Source organism: Bos taurus, chromosome 28, assembly GCF_002263795.3.
Source record: "Bos taurus isolate L1 Dominette 01449 registration number 42190680 breed Hereford chromosome 28, ARS-UCD2.0, whole genome shotgun sequence".
Lineage (NCBI taxonomy): Eukaryota > Metazoa > Chordata > Mammalia > Artiodactyla > Bovidae > Bos > Bos taurus.
In genome coordinates, this window is record NC_037355.1 from 29,895,054 (window position 1) to 29,919,091 (window position 24,038).

The 24,038-nt window shown below is 39.7% G+C and overlaps 1 protein-coding gene across 2 annotated transcripts in view; it reads left to right on the plus strand.

Moving 5' to 3' along the window:
• Positions 1–24,038, plus strand: part of VCL (vinculin) — a 112,555-nt gene that overhangs the window by 18,139 nt on the left and 70,378 nt on the right. The gene's annotated exons all lie outside the window — the stretch shown is intronic.

Genomic DNA, 24,038 nt, shown 5'->3' on the forward strand with positions numbered 1-24,038 from the left:
TCAGAAGAAGAAGAATATTTTGTGACGCATGAATTTATATAAAATTGAAAATTTAATATCCATAAATAAAACTGTATTGCACACAGCCTTGCACACTTATTTACATGTTTTCTATGACTGCTTTCACACTGCAGTAGTGGTGAGAAGTGCTGGCACAGAAGTGCTGTGCCATATGACCCACAGAGCCTAAAATATTTACTCTCTGGCCCTTCATGGAAAAAATTGCCAACCCTCGACCTAGAGTCATAGATTTATAAAGTTGGAAATAAGACCTCAGAGATATTCTGCTCCAACTCTTCATTTTAAAAATGAGAAAGTGTATTCTCAGACGCAGTCAACAGTATGTCTAAAGCAAGGTCCCTTTGGCAGTGGGAAAGCCATGATCAGAGTCACTGCTGGCCCTGTTTTCCCATGGTACCCTTCCATGAAGTCTGTACCAGCCTGCTTAGACTGCTGGCTGTTCATGAACAAACTCCAGTTTGTGTCACCTCCGCTTCTATGCATATGCTGAATTTCCTTCCAAGATGCCTTCTTCCCTCCAGAGATTTTATCCATTCATACCTTAAAGCTCATCTCAAATACTGAAGATTGCCCTTATCTCAGCAACTGGTTGAGCTCTCTGTCCACCTACCCCCAGTAATACTAAGTTATAGCTCCCCGATAGAACTCACCAGAGTCATTTAGTTCTGATGCTCTTCCAGGCCATAAACTTAGTAACAGTGCATCTGTATGTCACCTGAGGAAGTGTCACCAGCACATTGCCTTACACACAAAATTCTGAGGACGTAATGAACCAATCTAAAAATGTCAAGATCCAGAGGCACTTTCAAGATCTCTAATTTACTTCTCTTCTATTAAAAAAGAAAGAGAAAAAATGAAACAGAACTGAGTAGTATTTTTGATGGGATCAGCTATATAGAAGAGTTCATAGGGAATTTACCTACACCATATTCACCTGGCTATTAATGAAGTATATACACCCTGGGAAGAGAACTTGGGTTTGTCCTAAGGAGGATTATCTAACTGTGTGATGATTATTTAAGCCTTTAGTATATTTGTTGATTACTAGGGCTTCAGTACTCTTGCCTGGAAAATCCCATGAATGAAGGAGCCTTGTAGGCTGCAGTCCATGGGGTCGCTAAGAGTTGGACACGACTGAGCGACTTCACTTTCACTTTTTCACTTTAATGCATTGGAGAAGGAAATGGCAACCCACTCCAGTGTTCTTGCCTGGAGAATCCCAGGGGCAGGAGAGCCTGGTGGGCTGACGTCTATGGGGTCACGCAGAGTCGGACACGACTGAAGTGACTTAGCAGCAGCAACAGGGCTTCCCTGGTGGCTCAGATAGTAAAGAATCTGCCTGCAATGTGGGAGACCTGGGTTTGATCCCTGGGTTGGGAAGATCCCCTGGAGTAGGTTATGCAAACCCACTCGTATTCTTGCCTGGAGAATCCCCAGGGACAGAGGAGCCTGGTAGGGTACATACAGTCCATGGGGTCTCAAAGAGTTGGACATGACTGAGCGACTAAGCACAGCCATAGGCTTATAGAAACTTTCTGCTAAGGTAGGAAAACACACAAATTCAACAATAAAAACCTTCCATGTTCTCTTTCAATCTCCAGGGATTTTCTTCTGTCATGCTTTCCATACGAACTCTCAATTTGGGATGACTTCCATTTATGAACTAAATATAGACATTTATTGCCCTGTAATGAACCATTAGGAGAATACTTGATGTTTAGTAAGGACTGAAGAGAAGAAGATTGTAATTTAATGTTTAGGTGTATTGCCAGCATTGTTTTTAGTTTTGTTAAAAAAAAAAAACAAACAAACTAGATGGATGAATGGACTCTCATCGTAGTGTAATTCTCTCAGTTCTATTTCTTCCTTTTGCCCAACTGGGAATAAGTTTCCTAAGATGATAGCGCCAGAACTTCCTAATGGGTTTAGTTGTCTGTGGCAACTGCTGAACAGATAGATATCTAGGCTGCAGTATAGATAGTTTGTATTAGGAAGCAAATGAAGCAAAAGGAAATTGACTTTAATATTCTTGTCAAAGTCTTTTTGATTAGACTGATTAGACCAAGGCTTTGTCTAATTTGTTACTGTTATATGAAGAACAGTGATGAAATGCAATCTGCAAAAGGCATAGACATGACTAGTATTGCTGTAGATGGTTGATAACTTTTTTCTATCTATACATCTTGGGCCAGTTTATTTCACTTTTCAACAAGTTTAAAACTAAGTGTGCTCAGCCCATATATAATCTCACTAAGTTATATTTATAATAGTTGAGAAGAAAAATAAAAACATTAAGAAAAGCCTAAAGGTAAAACTTTGGGGGTTTTATAGGTACTATAACACAGGAGTTTTTCCTATAAGCATTATATTGGGAGCCTTAACCATTTGACACATTAATATTACAAAACATTGAATTTCCAGTTCTGGTTGCTTGTAAGAAGCGTGTTTGTAGCTTGAGGTAAGAAATAGAATAGTTTTACTTATGGCCTTAATTGAATGGATCAGAGTGTCTTTACAGCCTAGAGCCAAATTAAATTACTATACTGTAAAGTGACTGAATAATTTCCAGTTACCAAGCAGGATGGTTCCCAACAGTAGTAACAATACTTATTTTTGCCTTTGGGTTACTACTTCAAGTTTGACTGTACTCTGTGTGTGTGTGTGTGTGTGTGTGTGTGTGTGTGTGTGTGTTTTAAAGGGCTATATTGTTGATCATTTCTGATTCAAATTTGAAAGCTAGTTGTAGCCAGGTTGACTCAGTTGATCATCTCTAAGCAAGTAACAGTTAAGAAGCTTAAGCAACTGAAGCCCTAATGACCTTGACCCCTGTTTGCTGTGTAAATCTTCCAACTTCTGGGAAGGAAAATCAAACAACATCAGTTGTTTAAACTTCATCTTGATGGTTTATATTTGCCTGTTGTGAGCTTGAAGTTTTTCTTGTCCCTCTTGCCATCTGAAAGTTCCAAAGAATTGTAAAATCATGCAGAATTACAGCAGAAAACTTGAGACATCATTGAATGTGTCTTCCACATTTTTGAAAAACACAGAATAATGGTATTTGCGACTCTGTGGACTGCAGCGTGCCAGGCTTCCCTGTCTTTCACTATCTCCCAGAGTTTGCTCAAACTCATGTCCATTGAGTCAGTGATGCCATCCAACCATCTCATCCTCTATCGCCCCCTTCTGCTCCTGCCCTCAATCTTTCCCAGCATAAGGGTCTTTCCCAGTGTGTCTTCTTCACATCAGGTGGTCAAAGTATTGGAGCTTCAGCTTCAACATTAGTCCTTCCAATGAATATTCAAGGTTGATTACCTTTAAGATTTACTGGTTTGATCTTGCTGTCCAAGGGACTCTCAAGAGTCTTCTCCAGCACCACAGTTCAAAAGCATCAATTCTTCGGTGCTCAGCCTTCCATACGGTCCAACTCTGACATCTGTACATGACTACTAGAAAAACCATGACTTTGACTATATGGACCTTTGTTGGCAAAGTGATGTTTCTGCTTTTTAATATGCTGCTCAGGTTGGTCGTAGCTTTTCTTCCAAGGAGCAAGCATCTTTTAATTTCATGGCTGCAGTCACCCTCTGCAGTGATGATCCCCAAAAAACAAAGTCTGTCACTGCTTCCACTGTTTCCCCATCTATTTGCCATTAAGTGATGGGACGAGATGCCATGATCTTTGTTTTTTGAATGTTGAGTTTTAAGCCAGCTTCCCTGGTGGCTCAGATGGTAAAGAATCTGCCTGCAATGCAGGAGACCCAGGTTTGATCCCTGGGTTGGGAAGATCCCCTGGAGAAGGGAATGGCTACCCACTCTAGTAGTCTTGCCTGGAGAATTCCATGGACAGAGGAGCCTGGTGGGCTGTAGTCCATGGGGTCTCAAAGAGTAGGACACAACTGTTTATTTAACTTATATGCAGAGTACATCATGAGAAATGCTGGATTGGATGAAGCACAAGCTGGAATCAAGATGGCTGAGAGAAATATCAATAACCTCAGATATGCAGATGACACCACATTTATGGCAGAAAGCAAAGAAGAACTAAAGAGCCTCTTGATGAAAGTGAAACAGGAGAGTGAAAAAGTTGGCTTAAAACTCAACATTCAGAAAATTAAAATCATAGCATCTAGTCCCATCACTTCATGGTAAATAGATGGGGAAACAGTGGAAACTCAGTGGCAGACTATTTTTTTTGGCTCCAGAATCACTGCAGATGGTGAGTGCTGGCATGAAATTAAAATATGCTTGCTCCTTGGAAGAAAAGTTATGACCAACCTAGACAGCATATTAAAAAGCAGAGACATAACTTTGCCAACAAAGGTCCATCTAGTCAAAGCTATGGTTTTTCCAGTGGTTAAGTATGGATGTGAGAGTTAGACTCTAAAGAAAGCTGAGGGCCGAAGAATTGATGCTTTTGAACTGCGATGTTGGAGAAGACTCTTGAGAGTCTTGGACAGCAAGGATATCCAACCAGTCCATCCTAAAGGAAATCAGTCCTGAATATTCATTGGAAGGACTGATGCTGAAGCTGAAACTCCAATACTTTGGCTACCTGATGTGAAGAACGGATTCATTTGAAAAGACCTTGATGCTGGGAATGATTGAAGGCAGGAGGAGAAGGGGATGACAGAGGATGAGATGGTTGGATGGCATCACCGACTCAATGGACATGAGTTTGAGTAAACTCAGGGAGTTGGTGACGGACAGAGGGGCCTGGTGTGCTGTAGTTCATGGGGTCTCAAAAGAGTCGGACACAACTGAGCAACTGAACTGAACTGCGCAACTGAGTGATTTTAGGCAAGTCAGTTAATCTCTCCGTGCCTCTGTTCTTCATCTGTGAAATGAGATAGCAGTGGTACCTCCCTCATAGGGTTGTTTAAAAGGATTTAACGAAGTAGTAAAGGGCTCCTGACTTGTAGAATGTTCTTAATTAAAAAATAATTTTTTTAAGGATAAAATGGAAGTCACAAATGAGTACTGCAATGGCAGAGGGAAAGAAAAAGGGACTAATATTTATTTAGTATCTGTTATCTTTCCAGGCCATGACAGATGCGTATATATTAGGTGATTTACATGTGTATTGCTACATCCTTCAGCCATGAGAGACATTTTACTTTTTCCCTTTTACTGATAAAGAGATTCAGGCTCAAAGAGATTATTCCTTGCCCCAGGATACAGAACTAGTTTCAACAGTTTCCCTGGTGGCTCAGTGGTAAAGAATCTGCCTGCAATGCAGGGGATCTGGGTTTTATCCCTGGGTCAGGAAGATCCCCTGGAAAAAGGAATGGCTACCCAGTCCAGTATTCTTGCCTGGAGAATTCCATGGACAGAGAAGCCTGGTGGGCTATAGTTCACAGGGTCGCAAAGAGTCAGACATGACTAAGCAGCTAAAACTTTGAAGATTCATTCAAAAGCCCCAGTTCTTTTCCTACCTCTCCATGTTACTGTCTAGGATGGGCCCTTGGTCCCAGTTTTCCAACATAAAAACGGGTAATGTTTCAAAATTCGTTTACAAATTGGTTTGAAGACAGTGTTTTTCCGTAGGGACAGTATTACAAATGAACTAAATCTGTTAAGAAAAAAACACATTTGCAATTCTAGCTATTAAAGTAGAAAAACAGGAAAAATAAGAGTGTATTCTGTGGAATGCTTGGGACAAGCAGATTTAGTTAGAGGGCAGTGAGGAAAATACACACTGTTTTTTGTTTTGTTTTTTTCCTGAAGAGTAATTTATTTTTTTTGGCTGTGTTGGGTCTTTGTTGCTGTGTGGGCTTTTCTCTCGTTGCGGTGAGCAGGGGCTACTCTTCATTGAGGTGCGAGGGCTTCTCATTGTGGTGGCCTCCCTGTTTGCAGAGCAGGGACCCTGGGTACTCAGGCTCAGTAGTTGTGGCGCCTGGGCTTCGTTGTCACACGGCATGTGAGATCGTCCCAGACTAGGGATTGAACCCATGTCCCTGGCATTGGCAGGCGGATTCTTAACCATTGGACCACCAGGAAAGTCTTAAAGACTGTTTTGATGCTGATGGGGCCTCTAGGATACTTTAAGGGATTAAACATTTATGGCACAGAGACAGCCTGCATTTGTAACACTTCCATAGTGTACAAAGCACATTCGTACGTATTGTTTCCTTATAATCTTATTTGAGATACATAGGATAGGTGGTAGAGTTGACCTAATTTCTGTTAGCAATATTTAGCTTTCCTTTTTTTTTTTTTCATGTTTTTAATCCATGGAGCTAGTCACCTTAATAGAGCCATAGAGGACTAGTTTATAGATATGTCGAATAAATAATGAAAAGAATGAAGGATCTTTTTGAATTAATTGTGGGAGAAAGTGGGTGGTGGAAAGTTATCTGTGCTGATGACCTGCTTTCTTGTTATTAAGAAATTGGTGGCCGCCCAGTGCGCAGGTGTCCATGGTTGTGTCCACAGAAGAATCTGGAGTTGAGGGAGAGAATGCAGTATTTGCGAATTGGAAGACTGTCCACAGTATCTTCATAAATAAGAGATCTAGTGAGCAAGGCTGCTCTGCTAACATTTATCTAGCCTAATTGATACACTCAATCTCATGTTGTGTTAAAACAAGCAACTGCTGCCAAGGCAGCTTAACCCGAGTTCTAAGGAAAGCATGTTGCATCAGGTGAGCTTGTTTGCCATTAGAATTTGCCACTGATGTAGTTCACCTGCTCTTTAACCTGTTCGGTTGTATTCTTATTAATGCACATTTAAGTTTTGGGCAATTGGTCAAAATTTGAACCTTTTAGGTGCTGGTGTTGTTTCATTACTTTATGGATTGTTTCATACCAAGAGTATTGTTGACATGTTTTAAAAATTTAATTTGTTTTTCTGATATGAAAGCATTGCATACTCATTTAAAAAAAAAATCTGAAAAGTATGGAAAAGGATTGAGAAGAAAATAAAAATCATCTGAAGTTCTACTCTCCATGATGTAATTCCTTCCAGTCATTTTCTTTTGTTTTTTGAAGTGGATATATATTGGGGAGTGACTGAGGTGTTTCATTATTAGTGAAATATCTGAGGCATGGTAAAATTTTACATGATTCTCCTGATATTGGGGAGCTTGCCTTGTGTACTGTGCTAATTAAAATGGAGTCTTTTTGTTATATCAGGTGCCGCAAACTCAAATACCTGCAGAGTCAAGTAGAAAATGAGTGAATCAGGGGAGTTATAGGACACCAGGGAGTGGTAGAGACTGTGGCCAACTGGAAAGTACAGGCCCTGATTAAAGAATACTGTTATTATCTTCAGCTTATTGTTGCCACCTAGAAACAGGGCCTAATGTCTCCAGATTTTCCTGATAATCAATAAAATAGGTCTGTGGGTTGCACTTGTCCCATGCACTCCCATTTTGTCATTCCTGATATAAATACTTCTCAGTCTTTCTCATAGCTCTCATAAGAGCACTTTTAGAAAATATTTAGAGAAGAGTTGGATAAGGAATTTCTAAGAGTGGCTTTAGGAACTTTTAACTCTGTGTAGATACTGAGAGGGTTGCCTAGTATAGGAGTGAAAAACTCTGATATCCACAGGGACCAGACAGTGACAGAAATGAGTGAAATGGTCTGGTTGTTAACATTTTAGGGAGTGATGCAGAAAGTATACTCCCCATATGGGACATTTGGGGTTCCTACACATTGTTTTCTTACTGAGATTCAGATCTCATATGGCCAAAGCTTTTGATATTTTAAGAGATGTCAGAAATTTGAATCTTTGTGAAGTTTTATTTTTTTTTTTAAGGACCAAACAAGAATCACCCTTCTGTGATTTGTGCAGACTCAAATTCTGCACAAAGGCCGCTAGTTTGCAACTTCTAGCTTAGAACAGTTTCCCTGAGTATCCTACAAATCCTAGTTCCGCCATAGGCTAATAGGTATTAAGAAAGAAATAATTCTTGGTCAAATGAATTTGGAAAATGTGGGTTAAACAAAATGAAGCAGATTTCCTCTGACTGAAGGTTATTTAAGATCCTTTAATATACTGACATGCCTTGTAAATTCCTAAGAAGAACACGCAGCTCATAGACTCCATAGTTTCAGTTGTCTTGTCTCCACTCATTTCCCCCAGTACTCTTCTTGTCTCTTGAGAAAGAGGTGGCTTTCTGATAAAGGCTGGTTTCTACCTGCTCTTCAGATTCTATCCCTACCTTTTCAGGAACCTTGCTTCATAACCAGAGTCTTGCTTCCTGCCTCTTTTTTTTCACTCTGTCAACATGCTTGATTTACTCCTGTTTAAACAAAATAAATAACACTTTCCCTACATCTTACACAAATATTAATACCAAACAAATAATGGACCTAAATATAAGAGCTTAAATTATAAATAAAAAAATAAAGAGGAATAAGTCTTTTTGACCTTGGTTAGTCAAAACCTAAGATACTTTATCAAAAGCACAAAAAACAAAAGAAAAAGATAAATTAAACTTCATCAAAATTAAAAAGCTTTTGTGTTGCAAAAGACACTATCAAGAAAGTGAAAAGAAGACTCACAGACTGGGAGGAAGTATTTGCAAAAGACATATCAACCAATTAAAATATGAGTTAAGAATTTATTATTTTTATTTATTTACTGGTTGTACAACTTGGCTTGTGGAGTCTTAGTTCCCTGTCCTTGGCAGTGAAAATGCAAAGTCCTAACCAACAGACAGCCAGGGAATTCCCCTGAATAATGGGTTTAAATATACATTTCTTCAAAGAAGATATGTATATGGTCAGTAAGGACATGTAGTGTTGTTCAACATGATTAGCCATTCAGTTCAGTTCAGTCGCTCAGTCGTGTCTGACTCTTTGCGACCCCATGAATCACAGTACGCCAGGCCTCCCTGTCCATCACCAACTCCCAGAGTTCACTCAGACTCACGTCCATCGAGTCAGTGATGCCATCCAGCCATCTCATCCTCTGTCGTCCCCTTCTCCTCCTGCCCCCAATCCCTCCCAGCACCAGAGTCTTTTCCAATGAGTCAACTCTTCGCATGAGGTGGCCAAAGTACTGGAATTTCAGCTTTAGCATCATTCCTTCCAAAGAAATCTCAGGGCTGATCTCCTTCAGAATGGACTGGTTGGATCTCCTTGCAGTCCAAGAGACTCTCAAGAGTCTTCTCCAACACCACAGTTCAAAAGCATCAATTCTTCGGCACTCAGTCTTCTTCACAGTCCAACACTCACATCCATACATGACCACAGGAAAAACCATAGCCTTGACTAGACGGACCTTTGTTGGCAAAGTAATGTCTCTGCTTTTCAATATGCTATCTAGGTTGGTCATAACACCACTGTACTAGAATGGCTATAGTAATAAGAAAGGCAAATGATAACAAATGTTGCCAAGGATGTAGAGAAATTTGAACTCTCATACATTGCTTGTGGGAATGATCTAGCAATTAATTCTACATCTAGGTATCTACTCAAGAGAAATGAAAACATATGTCCACACAAAAACATTTACACTAATGTTCATAGTAGCATTGTTCATAATAGCTACAGTAGAAATAATACAGATGTCCATCAGCTGATGAGTGATAATAAAAATGTAGTATAACTATACAATGGAAAACTATTTGTCAATGAAAAACAATGAAGTACTGATACATGCTACAACGTGAAAGAAGCCATTCAGTAAAGACCACGTATTGTATGACTTCATTTATATCAAATACCTACACTAGATAAATCTATAGAGACAGAAAGTAGATTAGTGGTTGCTTAAGGCTAGATGGAGGTGGGAAAGGGTTGGGGATAAATGAAGGGGGGACTGCTAATCAGTTTCTTTTTGGGGTGATGAAAATGTTCAAAAATTGATTGTGGTAATGGTTGGGTTGTTCAGTCTTGTCAAACTCTTTGCGACCCCATGGACTGCAGCATGTCAGGCTTTGCTGTCTTTTACTGTCTTCTGAGTTTGCTCAAACTCATGTCCATTGAGTTGATGATGCCATCCAAGCATCTCATCCTCTGTCGCCCCCTTCTGCTCCTGCCCTCAATCTTTACCACCATCAGAGTCTTTTCCAGTGAGTCAGCTCTTCGCATTAGGTGGCCAAAGAATTGGAGCTTCAGCTTCAGCATCCAGTGAATATTCAGGACTGATTTCCTTTAGTATTGACTGGTTTGATCTCCTTGCTGTCCAAGGGACTCTCAGGAGTCTTCTCCAGCACCACAGTTTGAAAGCATCGATTCTTCGGCATTCAGCCTTCTTTATGGTTCAACTCTCACATTCATATATGACTACTGGAAAGACGATAGCTTTGACTATCTGGACCTTTGTTGGCAAAGTGATATCTCTACTTTTTAATATGCTGTTTAGATTTGTCATAGCTTTTCTTCCAAGGAGCAAGTGTCTTTTAATTTCATGGCTGCTGTCACTGTTCATAGTGATTTTCCCATTTATTTGCCATGAAGTGGTGGAACCAGATGCCGTATCTTAGTTTTCTGAATGTTAAGTTTTAAGCCAACTTTTTCAGTCTCCTCTTTCACCTTCATCAAGAGGCTCTTTAGTTCCTCTTCACTTTCTGCCATTAGGGTGGTGTCATCTGCATATCTGATGTTATTGGTATTCCTCCTGGCAGTCTTGCTTCCAGCTTGTGCTTCATCCAGCCTGGCATTTCACATGATGTATTCTGCATGTAAGTTGAATAAGCAGGGTAACAATATACAGGTGATGGTTGTACAACTCTGTAAATGTACTGGAAACCATTAACCTTTCTCTAGAGTTGACACTATTTTTCACTTTCTTGAAACTCTATCCCTTTGATTTTCATGACACAATTCTACCATTCCCTGACCCTGCACTCACACATTCCCTTCTCAGCTCTTTTCATCAGCTGATTCCACCAGCCACAACCTATTTCTTCAACCCAGTTAATTAAACTGAGGAATCATTTCTATGATTTCTCCTTGAACATTTGCTTATCTGCATCTGAACATCCCATAGATAAGAATTAGTTTCTGTCTTGGAGCTGGCTGTCGTCCTCCGTTACAGGTATGACTGTTGCAGGAAGGGGGACCCCTCCAGGGCCCAAAAGTGGGCTCTTGTCTAACACTTGGAAGTGAATTGTCCAAGGAGACACATGAGCTGACAAAGCAAGAGATTTTATTGGGAAGGGGCACCCGGCTGGAGAGCAGTAGGGTAAGGGAACCCAGGAGAACTGCTCTGCCACGTGGCTCGCAGCCTCGGTTTTTATGGTGATAGGATTAGTTTCCTAGTCGTCTTTGGCCAATCATTCTGACTTAGAGGCCTTCCTGGTGGCGCACACATTGCTTAGCCAAGATGGATGCCAGCAAGAAGGATTTTGGGAGGTGGTCAAACATGTGGTTCTCCTTTTGACCTTTCCCAAATTCTTCTGTTTGGTGGTGGCTTATTAGTTCCGTGTTCTGAGACCTCCTGTCATAAAATAACTCATGTGAATGTTTACCATGGTGCCTGGCCAGGATGGGCAGTTTGTCAGTGTGCTTCCCCTGACATTACCAAGTCACTTGATTCAGAAGTCTGGGCATGTCCGTTGCCCTCTATTTGGACTGAGTGTCATGTAGATGGATTTAGATGGATTTCTTACATCTGCCCTCATATCCATCTGAACTGCTGCTGCTTTAGTTCACTTTTAGTTTATCTTTTACTGAGACTCTAAGCTCCCTGAGGTCAGGGGCCATGTGTATTTTCTTCATCACTGTCTTAATACTTGGCACATGGTATGTTATATAAATATTTGATTGAATAAATGAATTAACAAATGAACTTGTATTTCTAGTTTTTCTCCCTCTGGTCCATTGTTTCTCCTGAGTTTTTCTTGTTGAAATATAAACCTAATATGTCTTTTCCTTAGAACCATAAAATAATTTCCCACTGCTTTAGAGAGTGAAGTCTAAGTACATTGCACATAGGGCCCTCCCTGATGTGGCATTTTTTTTTCCTCCAGCTTCCTACTCTCTATACCTTTTCTCCACCCAATACCCTTTGTTCCAGCTGGGTGGGTCTATGTCCCCTGAACTGGCCATAATTTCACATATGCTTCTCCATCATTGGAAACCTCTTCTTTCTTCCCCAAGTCCCATGACTCCTGGAGAACTCTTATTGGCCTTCTTAGAGTTTCTTTTCCTCTGTGAAGCTTGGATGTAACTCTGTTAGAGCATTATCTTGTCTTACAATGATTTATTTAAGCATTTGTCTTGTCTGTGAAGGGCAAGGCCTGCGTCTCACTTATTTTTTTTGTTCCCATCACACTCAGTGTTGTGCATGGCTATTATGTATGAAGTTCTCAGTAAGTGCTTGATTAAATGAATGAGTTAGAAATCACAGTAGGTTAAAGAGTCCTAATTTTTCTGGTATATGTGGCTTTTTAAAAACTTGGTTCTGAGACTTGCCTGTTGGTTCAGTGGTTAGGAATCCAGATCCATGGTCTGGGAAGATTCCATATGCCGCATGGCAACTAAGTCCCTGTGCCACAACTACAAAGCCCATGCTTTCTACAACAGGAGATGCCACCGCAATGACAAGCCTGCGCAACTGGAGAGTAGTCCCCCTCAGTGCAACTAGAGGAAGCCTGTACACAGCATGGAAAACCCAGTGTAGCCAAAAATAAATTTTAAAACTAAATACATAGACATTTGGCTCTGGTGTGTCATTTTTTTTTAAACCCTGCTTCTGCTTTTATTTTTTAGCCACTCCGGGCAGCATGTGGGATTTTAGTTCCCCGACTAGGGATTGCATTCCCAGTCCCTGTATTGCAAGCGTGGAGTTTTGACCACTGGACCACCAGGGAAGTCCCTGGTGTGTCATCTTTGAATGATACAAAAGGAACCAGTGAGCGAGTGGATGGATCACAAGTCCGTCACCAACCATTGTAGGAAAACAATCAAAAGTGTTGCTGATATTGAGACACATACATTTTTACTACCCTTGTATGACCCACAGATAGTATTGGACATGGCTATGTATCAGAATGGGCTTCCCAGGTGGCTTAGTAGTTGAGAATCCACCTGCCAAGCAGGAGATGCAGGTTTGATCCCTGGGTTGGGAAGATCCCCTGGAAAAGAAAATGGCAACCCACCTCAGTATTCTTGCCTGGGAAATCCCATGGGCAGAGGAACCTGGTGGGCTACAGTCCATGGGGTCTCAAAGAATCGGAAATGTCGTTGTTCTGGTGTCATATCAGCTTTTTCATTTTGTTAGTGACTCAGCAACAACAACAACCTATCAGAATGGCTGTTCCAAATAATAGATTGATCAGCCTCATACTGAGCCAAGCTAATAGGCAGATGAATGCATATTCCCTTGTCTGGTCACAATCAATAGGTCCGTCAGTTGACCTCATACCTTGGCTCGGCCCACTGTCACCTTAACTGTAAGTCAGGGTTACGTTATCTTCTTGTCTAAATACATTAGCAACTTCTGTTGATTACCATCTCCCTGCCACCATTTTAATATAATGCTCTATAGTTACCGCTTGTACAGTACAAATCACTAACACAAGTCCAACTTGCTGTGTTTTGTCTTCCAGTTTTCTTACACTTAGTCTCGCTAAGGGAGACATCTGCATTAACATACTTTTTAGTCTGGGAAGTGACTTGAATCAGCCAAGCTTTTTTTTTTTTTTTTTGCTAAAAAGAAACCATATCTCTATTATTGAACCAAATTGAGATAAATAGTGGTAAAAGAGTATAACAACAGCTGAAGACAAAAGGCTTCTTGCAAGTAACTTGGCACTAAAGTCACAGAATGAACAAAAGATATTTAAATTAACTATGGAACAAAGTAAGAGCTCTTCAAAAGAAACAAGGCTTCCTGCCAAGCCCCTAAAATGCCCCCAGGTCTTTTACTCATTCACTACCATTATTTCAGTTTATATGTCTAAGGATGCTTTATTTCTTATCTCATTCTCTTTCACCACCTAGCAGACACATAGTTGGCACTTACTGCCTATTCATTGAATGAAGTGGAATTGGGCCTCAAGAGTTAGAAGCGGTTCTCTGAAGAAGAAAATAAAAGAAATTATTTTAGCATTGAATAGAACCAAAAATCTGAGTTTAAGCAAAGGAATGCAGTTTGGAAGCCATAAAATGTATTTACTGTAAAGCTGGATTACTTTGAAAGGGTTGTTGTTGAATGCTGACCTGAAAAACCTGCTCAGGATTTAAGACTATAATATAAAACTAAGACCTTATATGTCATTCTTTTTTATTCATTAAAAAAAAAAAAAAAAACCCTTACCATACAGGTCTTTTTTTTCCAGAGGGAATAAGGCTTATTTTAAGGTTAAAGAAATCAGGCATCTACTTTAGGCATCTCACAGTCATAAAACATACGTATAATATGTGTAGGAAATGAGAGCTATTACATTTTGTATTTATTAATCGTTTTATACCTTCAAAGAATTTGAGGTAGAAAATGAGATCATAAGGTAGAGAAAATAGATTTTCTACCTCAGAGAGCTAAAAGAGAGTTTGGTCAGCACACAGTAGACAAGTAGGGAGACCCTTAAAGAGATCATGTAGTATGGAAGAAATAATTGAGTAATTTAATGATTTATTTGAGGTCACATAGTCATTTATTTGCAGCAGGGAATGGTAATCTACTCCAGTATTCTTGCCTGGGAAAAGCTGGAACTAGAAATCAAATCACCAAATTCCCACACATGTGCTCTTAACATGTATGTAGCAAACATTTGACATAACTTGTCAAGAATTTTGATGACCTGGTACTGCACAGGTTCAAGAAGCATTTGTCAAGATTACCACTGACCCTCCTGTTTGCTCAGTTGTAGTCTGTATTAGGAAATCATACGCTTCCCCATATTAACGTTGATCTCCAGGAATAATGTTTTCCTATGAGCCGTAAAGATTCTTGCTAGTTAACAAAGGGCATTTTGTGAATCCCTTTCTGAATTGTTCTATTCTTTTTATTTGGAAAAAATGCCTCCTGTAGAAACTGTTTCTGTTTTGATAGTGTGGGGAGAGAGAAGGAAAAGTATTATCTCCTGGTTGATGGCTTAAAAACAGGAAGTTTTGTCTCTGGCTCTCCTCCGTAGACTTTTGTCAGCTGTTTACATATAGGAGATACCTTTATGGTCCTGCATATCTTTAGAAACTGGCTTCTTTGAAGTTCTTGACTTGATAATTGATAAAGTGATGGAACACCGAATTGAAAAGATCCAGATCTAGTACAAAGGATGACAGCCTTTGAATAAATGGGCAGGTTAAGTTACATAATCCTCTCTGCCTTCACTTTGGCATACAAAGCCCTTCCCAGGCTGACTCCAGTTAGCCTTTCATTTCCAGCCTGTTTTTCTTGTCTAGTTAACCGTGTGCTCAAACACTTCTGAGCCTTGGCCTGTGCTCTTCTTTGTGCTTGGTCTGTCTGATCCCTCTCTCCTCCACCTGGCAACTGCTGTCTCTCCAGGCCCAGCTCGCTTCTTCTGTGAAGACACCAAGTAGCAAAGGCAAAAAGCAACATTTACCTACCAGATGTATGAAGAGTGAATTAAGGAAGTCTGGAGGCAGGAAGACCAGTTTAGAAAACAGTGCAAGTTCCATAGACTGAAGTTGTCCAGTATGGTAGCTGCTAGCCACAGCTACCATAAATTCACATTAAATGAAAGAAGACAGTTTGAAAAGGTTACATGCCATGTGAGTCTAACTATATGATGTTCAAAAGAAAAGGCAAAACTGTAGAAACAGTAAAAAGGTCAGTATTTTCCAGGGGTTTTGGGTGGAAAGAGGGATGAAAACGCAGAACACAGGATTTTTAGGGCAATATCCCGCTTGATACCATGATGATGGATACCTGTCAATATACATGTGTCTAAATTCATAGAATGTGTAACACCAAGAGAAGAGTGTAATGTAAGCTATGAATTTGGGGTGATTATGATGTGTCAATTGTAGACTCATCAGTTTTAACAAATGTACCATTTTGGTGGGGGGTGTTGATAATAGGGGAGGCTATTGGTATGGGGGCGACAGAGGATGAGATAGTTGGGGCATCACTGACGCAATAGACATGAGTTTGGGTAGGCTCTGGGAGTTGGTGATGGACAGGGAAGCCTGGTGTCCATGGGGTCGCAAAGAGTCGGACATGATTGAGTGACTGAAATGAATTGAATTGGTATGGGGGCAGGGAGGGTATGGGGGCAGGGAGTGTATGGGAAATCTCTATATCTTTTCCTTAATTTTGTTGTAAACCTAAAATGACTGTTTAAAAAATAGTCATATCTCCCAATGTGTAAAATAGATAGCTCCCTGCATAGCCTAGGGAGCTCAGCTTGGTGCTCTGCAATGACCTAGATGGGTGGCGTGGAGTGGGAAGGAGGTCCAAGTGGGAGTTGTATGTATGCATACACAGAGCTGATTCACTTCATTGTACAACAGAAACTAACACAAGTTTCAGTTCAGTCCTTCAGTCGTGTCTGACTCTTTGAGACCCCATGGACTGCAGCACGCCAGGCTTCCCTGTCCATCACCAACTCCCAGAGTTTGCTCAAACTTATGTCTATCGAGTGGGTGATGCCATCCAACCATCTCATCCTCTGTCGTCGCCTTCTCCTCCTGCCTTCAATCTTTCCCAGTATCAGGGTCTTTTTCAAATGAGTCAGTTCTTCGCATCAGGTGGCCAAAGTATTGGAGTTTCATCTTCAGGATCAGTCCTTCATCCAATGAATATTCAGACTGATGCCTTTAGGATTGACTCGTTTGATCTCCTTGCAATCCAAGGGACTCTCAAGAGTCTTCTCCAACACCACAGTTCAAAAGCATCAATTCTTTGGCGCTCAGCTTTCTTTATAGTCCAACTCTTACATCCATACATTATTGCTGGAAAAACCATAGTTTTGACTAGATGGACCTTTGCTGGCAAAAGAATGTCTCTGCTTTTTAATATGCTATCTAGGTTGGTCATAACTTTTCTTCCAAGGAGCAAGCATCTTTTAATTTCATGGCTGCAATCACCATCTGCAGTGATTTTGGAGGCTGCAATCACCATCTGCAGTGATTTTGGAGCCTAAGAAAATAAAAGTCTGTCACTGTTTCCATTATTTCCCCATCTATTTGCCATGAAGTGATGGAACCAGATGCCATGATCTTAGTTTTCTGAATGTTGAGTTTTAAGCCAACTTTTTCACTCTCCTCTTTCACTTTCATCAAGAGGCTGTTTAGTTCTTCTTCACTTTCTGCCATAAGTGTGGTGTCATCTGTGTATCTGAGGTTATTGATATTTCTCCTGGCAATCTTGATTCCAGCTTGTGCTTCATCCAGCCTGGCATTTCACATGAGGTACTCTGTGAAATGTACTCTGAGGTACTCTTATACTCTGCATATAAGTTAAATAAGCAGGGTGATAATATACAGCCTTGATGTACTCCTTTCCCAGTTTGGAACAAAACATCGTAAAGCAATTATATTCCAATGAAAAAGTCTTAATAAAAAAGGTTAAATTTAATGAAAGTGAAATAAAAGTAATAATTCAGTTCCTCACTTACACTAGCCATATTTCAAGTGCTCAGTAGCCACACTTGGTTAATGGCTGCTGTATTGGGTGGCACAAATTAAATAGAACATAAATAGAGCATTTCCATTGTAACGGAAAGTTCTATTGGACAGCATTGCCAAAAATCAATTCCCCAAGTGAAATGGCATTCATTCTACATAAACATGTTTTATGTGTACCTTAAAAATAGCCATTCATTGTATGTAACCTAATTATAGGCTGAGTGTATTGAAGATCAGAGCAATTATGGATACTATTACTGTGGTTATGAATGCAGCTTAAAATAATCAGATTTAGTACCCATCACTTCAGTACTTAAAAATAGCTTTTAAATAAGTAGCCCTTGAGTATGTTTTTATTGTCTATTTCTCTTCTTCCTGTACCTTTATCTTTACAAAAGAGACAAAATATTTTAATAGAATTCATTTTTTAAAAAAAATTTATTTATTTATTTGGCTTTGCCAGGTCTTAGTTGCAGCATGTGTGATTTCTGTCTTCACTGAAGCATGTGGGTTCTTTAGCTGTGGCATGTGGGATCTAGTTCCCTGACCAGGGATTGAACTCAGGCCACGTGCATTGGGAGCTCAGAGTCTTAGCTACCAGACCACCAGAGAAGTCCCAATAGGATTCATTTGTTAGTAATTACCTCTACTGGGGTCAGAATACTTGCTATTTGAAAAACTATTTCATTGTTTTGCCTGGTATATTCATGATTGTTTTATCTTTTTATCTTAAATCTTTGCTGTATATCAGCCTTCTGGCATTGCTGCCTTTGAAGACATTTTACTTAATTGACCTACGTGTCATTTCAAATTTTTTTTCTCTCAGTCCACTCCCTAATTCCTACTTCACCCATTCCAAGAGCAAGTCCCATTAACTCTTCCTCCAAGAAAATGAATTCTCCATTTCTACTTTCATGTCTTAAGTCACTACTGTCATTCCTCTGGATGACTACAGTAGCCTCCTAACTGGTCCTTCTGCTTCCTCTTGCCTGCAAAGATCACTTTTCCTTATAACAGGCAAAATGACCTTAAAAAAAAATCAGGACTTCCCTGGTTGCCCAGTGGATAAGAATCTACCTGCCAGTTCAAGAGACACGGGTTTGATCCCTGGATTGGGAAGATTCCACCCAGTGCAGCCAAAGCTTAAAAAAGAAATCAGATCAAGTCAGTCTGTTGTTTAGCTCTCCGGCTTCTTGTACTTAGAAAAGATTCCAAATATCTTAACCTGACCTTAAAAAGCTGTTTGTGATCTAACCCGCCTGCCTTCTTCTGAAAACCCAGCCTTATCACCACACCCCTCCTCACTGAGCTTTAGCCACTCTGGCCTGTTTAGGGCTCTTTGGGTATACCCAAACTTTCCTGCATTGGGTCATTTTCTTGCTTCTCTCTCTGGATTATTCTTTCCCAGCTCCTGCATATGTAGTTCTTCTTCAGCTTCAGAGTCTCAGCTCCAGTGTTACTTCTTTGTCCTCTCTGTGGCTCCCAGCTACCCACTCCAGTATTCTTGCCTGGAGAATTCCATGGACAGAAGAACCTGGTGGACTGTAGTCTATGGGGTTGCAAAAAGTTGGACACAACTGAGCTACTAACACTTTCACTTTACACTTTCTTTCTCTTTTCACTCCAACCACATACTCTTCATAGCATCATCTTTACTAATACCTGGCATGATTTTTTGTTGTTGTTGTTTATTTCTGTGTTTACTTTTGTGCTATCTCTGTCTACTCCCACTAGGATATAACTTCCATGAGGGCAGTAAACTTTATTTTTACTTCTGCTTTGTGTAAAGTACCTAGACAGTGACTGCACATGCAGTTGCATTCAGTATATGTTAATAATGTTGAATAACTCAATACTTTCTAGAGGAGATATAAGAGGAACTCCCCCCACTCCCCCAGTTTGCTCACTCTTTCTCTGCTCTTGTCTCTCTCTAGCTCCGCTCTGTATGTGTACACATGGTGTGTAAGATAAAAGGGATTGTCATTTATCTAAGTGTGAGTATCTTTCTAAGCCCTTTATGCTTAGAATGAACTAGTGACTTTTTTCCTGAACTTCATCTTTTCCTTCATGAAGTCATGGCCTACAGCTTTTTGAATGGCTAAGTTTTGTTGGAAACTCTGGTGAACAATACATCTGGAAATATTCTGTCATGTTTTGATCTGAGAAACTCTAGAGAACTAGCTGCTGATCTGAAAGGCTTTTATTATGATACAGACTGTCTATTGTCTACAAAAGCACTGGCTATTACACAGTGGTATATGTGTCTTGCTTTTTTCTGAGCTATTAACTTGAGAGAAAAAAACTTGTATTCATTAACTCATGCCTGACTGGTAATTCTTGAGAATTATTTATTGTATTATTTATTGTAGCTGCTTTACTGTGCATTTGGGATTTTTTAAACTAGTTTTTCTTCTTAAAACTCAATAAAAAGTTAAATAATAGGATTGAGAAAATTTCCATTCTGGGTTTTAAAAATTTCATAAATTTCTGCATTGAAATCTGGTTCATATTTGTGATTTAACACTCCTAAATAGTTTTATATTGATAATAGGGTAAATTTCACTACCCCTTATATAAAAGTTTGCTTCTTCTATATTACTTTGTAATATGATATAGTTAAAGAAAAATTGACATCCAAGCCCTACATAGGAATGATTTTGAAGAAAGGGTAAGTATACATACCATTTGTAGTATAGTAAAAACATGTAAAGATACACACATTCTGGTTAATGTGACAGTATTTTAAATTAAAAAAAATTTTTTAACCATTACTTTTTGGAAAGATTTTAGTATAAAATGACAGATAATTACTAAAATCATTTGATAGGAAATAACTGCACCTAAGTAACCCAGAGTAATATGTTAATATTACTTTTTAAAAGATAAAAATTTTATATTCACATTTCAGAAAATTAGAAGACAGAGCATACAGATACAGATTCACTCAAAATTTTGCAAGCATTAATAAACACATTTTGTTTTATATTCTTTCAGGGTTTTGGCCTTATAATAATGATTTAGGGGTTTGTTTTAATCATAGTGTACTTATTATTTTTTATTTATCCTTTTGAATGAATTATAACATCATAAACATTTTCCCATAGTGCTGAGTCTTTATAACCATTGTTTTAATGGCTGCATAGTACTAAGTCTAAAGATATATCTTAATTTAATTAACTGTTCCTCATTGTTGGATAAGTTTTTAAAAATGTTTTTGCTTTTTTAACTAGCACGATAGTGAATATTTTTAGAAATATTGTGATTACCACACTTGGTATTATTGCTTATAGGGTATATTCTCATAACTGGAATTCTTAGATAGAACAGTTTCGTTTCTTAACACATATTCAGTTCAGTTCAGTCGCTCAGCCGTGTCTAATTCTTTGCGACCCCATGAATCGCAGCACGCCAGGCCTTCCTGTCCATCATCAACTCCCGGAGTTTACCCAAACTCCTGTCCGTCGAGTTGGTAATGCCATCTCATCCTCTGTCGTCCCCTTCTTCTCCTGCTCCCAGTTCCTCCCAGGGTCTTTTCCAATGAATCAACTCTTTGCATCAGGTGCCCAAAATATTGGAGTTTCAGCTGCAGCATCAGTCCTTCCATTGAATACCCAGGACTGACTTCCCTTAGGATGGACTGGTTGGATCTCCTTGCATTCCAAGGGACTCTCAAGAGTCTTCTCCAAAAACACAGTTCAAAAGCATCAATTCTTCGGCACTCAGCTTTCTTTGTAGTCCAACTCTCACATCAATACGTGACTAATGGAAAAACCATAGCCTTGACTAGACGGACCTTTGTTGGCAAAGTAATGTCTCTGCTTTTGAATATGCTATCTATGTTGGTCATAACTTTCCTTTCAAGGAGTAAGTATCTTTTAATTTCATGCCTGTAATCACCATCTGCGTTGATTTTGGAGCCCCCAAAAATAAAGTCTGACACTGTTTCCACTGTTTCCCCATCTATTTGCCATGAAGTGATGGGACCAGATGCCATGATCTTCGTTTTCTGAATGTTGAACTTTAAGCCAACTTTTTCACTCTCCTCTTTCACTTTCATCAAAAGGTTTTTAGTTCCTCTTCACTTTCTGCCATAAGGGTGGTGTCATCTGCATATCTGAGGTTACTGATATTTCTCCCAGCAATCTTGATTCCAGCTTGTGCTTCTTCCAGCCCAGCGTTTCTCATGATGTACTCTGCATATAAGTTAAATAAGCAGGGTGACAATATACAGCCTTGACATACTCCTTTTCCTATTTGGAACCAGTCTGTTGTTCCATGTCCAGTTCTAACTGTTGCTTCCTGATCTGCATATAGGTTTCTCAAGAGGCAGGTCAGGTGGTCTGGTATTCCCATGTCCTTCAGAATTTTCCACAGTTTATTGTGATCCACACAGTCAAAGGCTTTGGCATAGTCAATAAAGCAGAAATAGATGTTTTTCTGGAACTCTCTTGCTTTTTCAATGATCCAGTGGATACTGGCATGATCTCTGGTTCCTCTGCCTTTTCTAAAACCAGCTTAAACATCAGGAAGTTCACGGTTCACATATTGCTGAAGCCTGGCTTGGAGAATTTTGAGCGTTGCTTACTACCGTATGAGATGAGTGCAATCATGCAGTAGTTTGAGCATTCTGTGGCATTGCCTTTCTTTGGGATTGGAATGAAAACTGACCTTCTCCAGTCCTGTGGCCACTGCTGAGTTTTCCAAATTTGCTGGCATATTGAGTACAGCACTTTCACAGCATCATCTTTCAGGATTTGGAATAGCTCAACTGGAATTCCATCACCTCCACTAGCTTTGTTCGTAGTGATGCTCTCTAAGGCCCACTTGACTTCACATTCCAGGATATCTGGCTCTAGGTGAGTGATCACACCATCGTGATTATCTGGGTCATGAAGATCTTTTTTGTACAGTTCTTCTGTGTATTCTTGCCACCTCTCCTTAATATCTTCTGCTTCTGTTAGGTCCATACCATTTCTGTCCTTTATCGAGACCATCTTTGCATGAAATCTTCTCTTGATATCTCTAATTTTCTTGAAGAGGTCTCTAGTCTTTCCCATTCTGTTGTTTTCCTCTCTTTCTTTGCATTGATCGCTGAGGAAGGCTTTCTTATCTCTCCTTGCTATTCTTTGGAACTCTGCATTCAAATGGGAATATCTTTCCTTTTCTCCTTTGCTTTTCGCTTAACACATATTAGCAAATGCTTTTCCAAAGAGAATGTACCACTTTACATTGCCACCAGCAGGGGATAAAACTATCTATTCCATTACAGCATGTAGCATTATATATGATTTCAAGTTGCTCTATGACTGTGTGGATCACAACAAACTGGAAAATTCTTCAAGAGATGGGAATACCAGACCACCTGACCTGCCTCTTGAGAAATCTGTATGCAGGTCAAGAAGCAACGATTAGAATTGGACATGGAAGAACAGACTGGTTCCAAATCTGGCAAGGAGTATGTCAAAGCTGTATTTTGTCACCCTCCTTATTTAACTTATATGCAGAGTACCTCATGTGAAATGCCAGGCTGGAAGAAGCACCAGCTGGAATCAAGATTGCCAGGAGAAATATCAATAACATCTAATATGCAAATGACACCACACTTATGGCAGAAAGCGAAGAAGAACTAAAGAGCTTTTTAATGAAAGTGAAAGAGGAGAGTGCAAAAGTTGGCTTAAAGCTCAACATTCAGAAAACTAAGATCATTGCATCCAGTCCCATTGTTTAATGGCAAATAGATGGGGAAACAATGGAAACAGTGACAGACTTTATTTTCTTGAGCTCTAAAATCACTGCAGATGATGACTGCAGCCATGAAATCAAAAGACGCTTGCTCCTTAAAAGAAAAGCTATGACCAACCTATTGTCTATTAAAAGCTATGCAATTTAATAGACAGCATATTAAAATGCAGAGGCATTAGTTTACCAAGAAAGCTTCCAATAGTCAAAGCTATGGTTTTTCCAGTAGTCATGTATGGATGTGAGAGTTGGACTATAAAGAAAGCTGAGCACCAAAGAATTGATGCTTTTGAACTGTGGTGTTGGAGAAGACTCTTGAGAGTCCCTTGGATTGCAAGGAGATCAAACCAATCCATCCCAAATGTTCATTGGAAGGACTGATGCTGAAGCTGAAACTCCAATACTTTGGCCTCCTGATGGAAAGAACTGACTCCTTGAAAAAGACCCTGGTGCTGGGGAAGATTGAAAGTGGGAGGAGAAGGGAATGACAGAGGATGAGATGGTTGGATGGCATCATTGGCTCGATGGACATGAGTTTGAGTAAGCTCCGGGAGTTGGTGATGGACAGGGAAGCCTGGCGTGCTGCAGTCCATGGGCTTGCAAAGAGTTGGACACTACTGAGCCACTGAACTGATGATTAGGGAAAACATCATGTTGATTACTAGTTAAGCTGTGTATTTTCATATATTTGGTTCTAGTTTCAGAGTTATAATTGCTTCATATATTTTCCCAGTTCCAGTAATGTCAATTATTTTCTGAATAGACATTTTAACCTACCTAACTGGATTCATG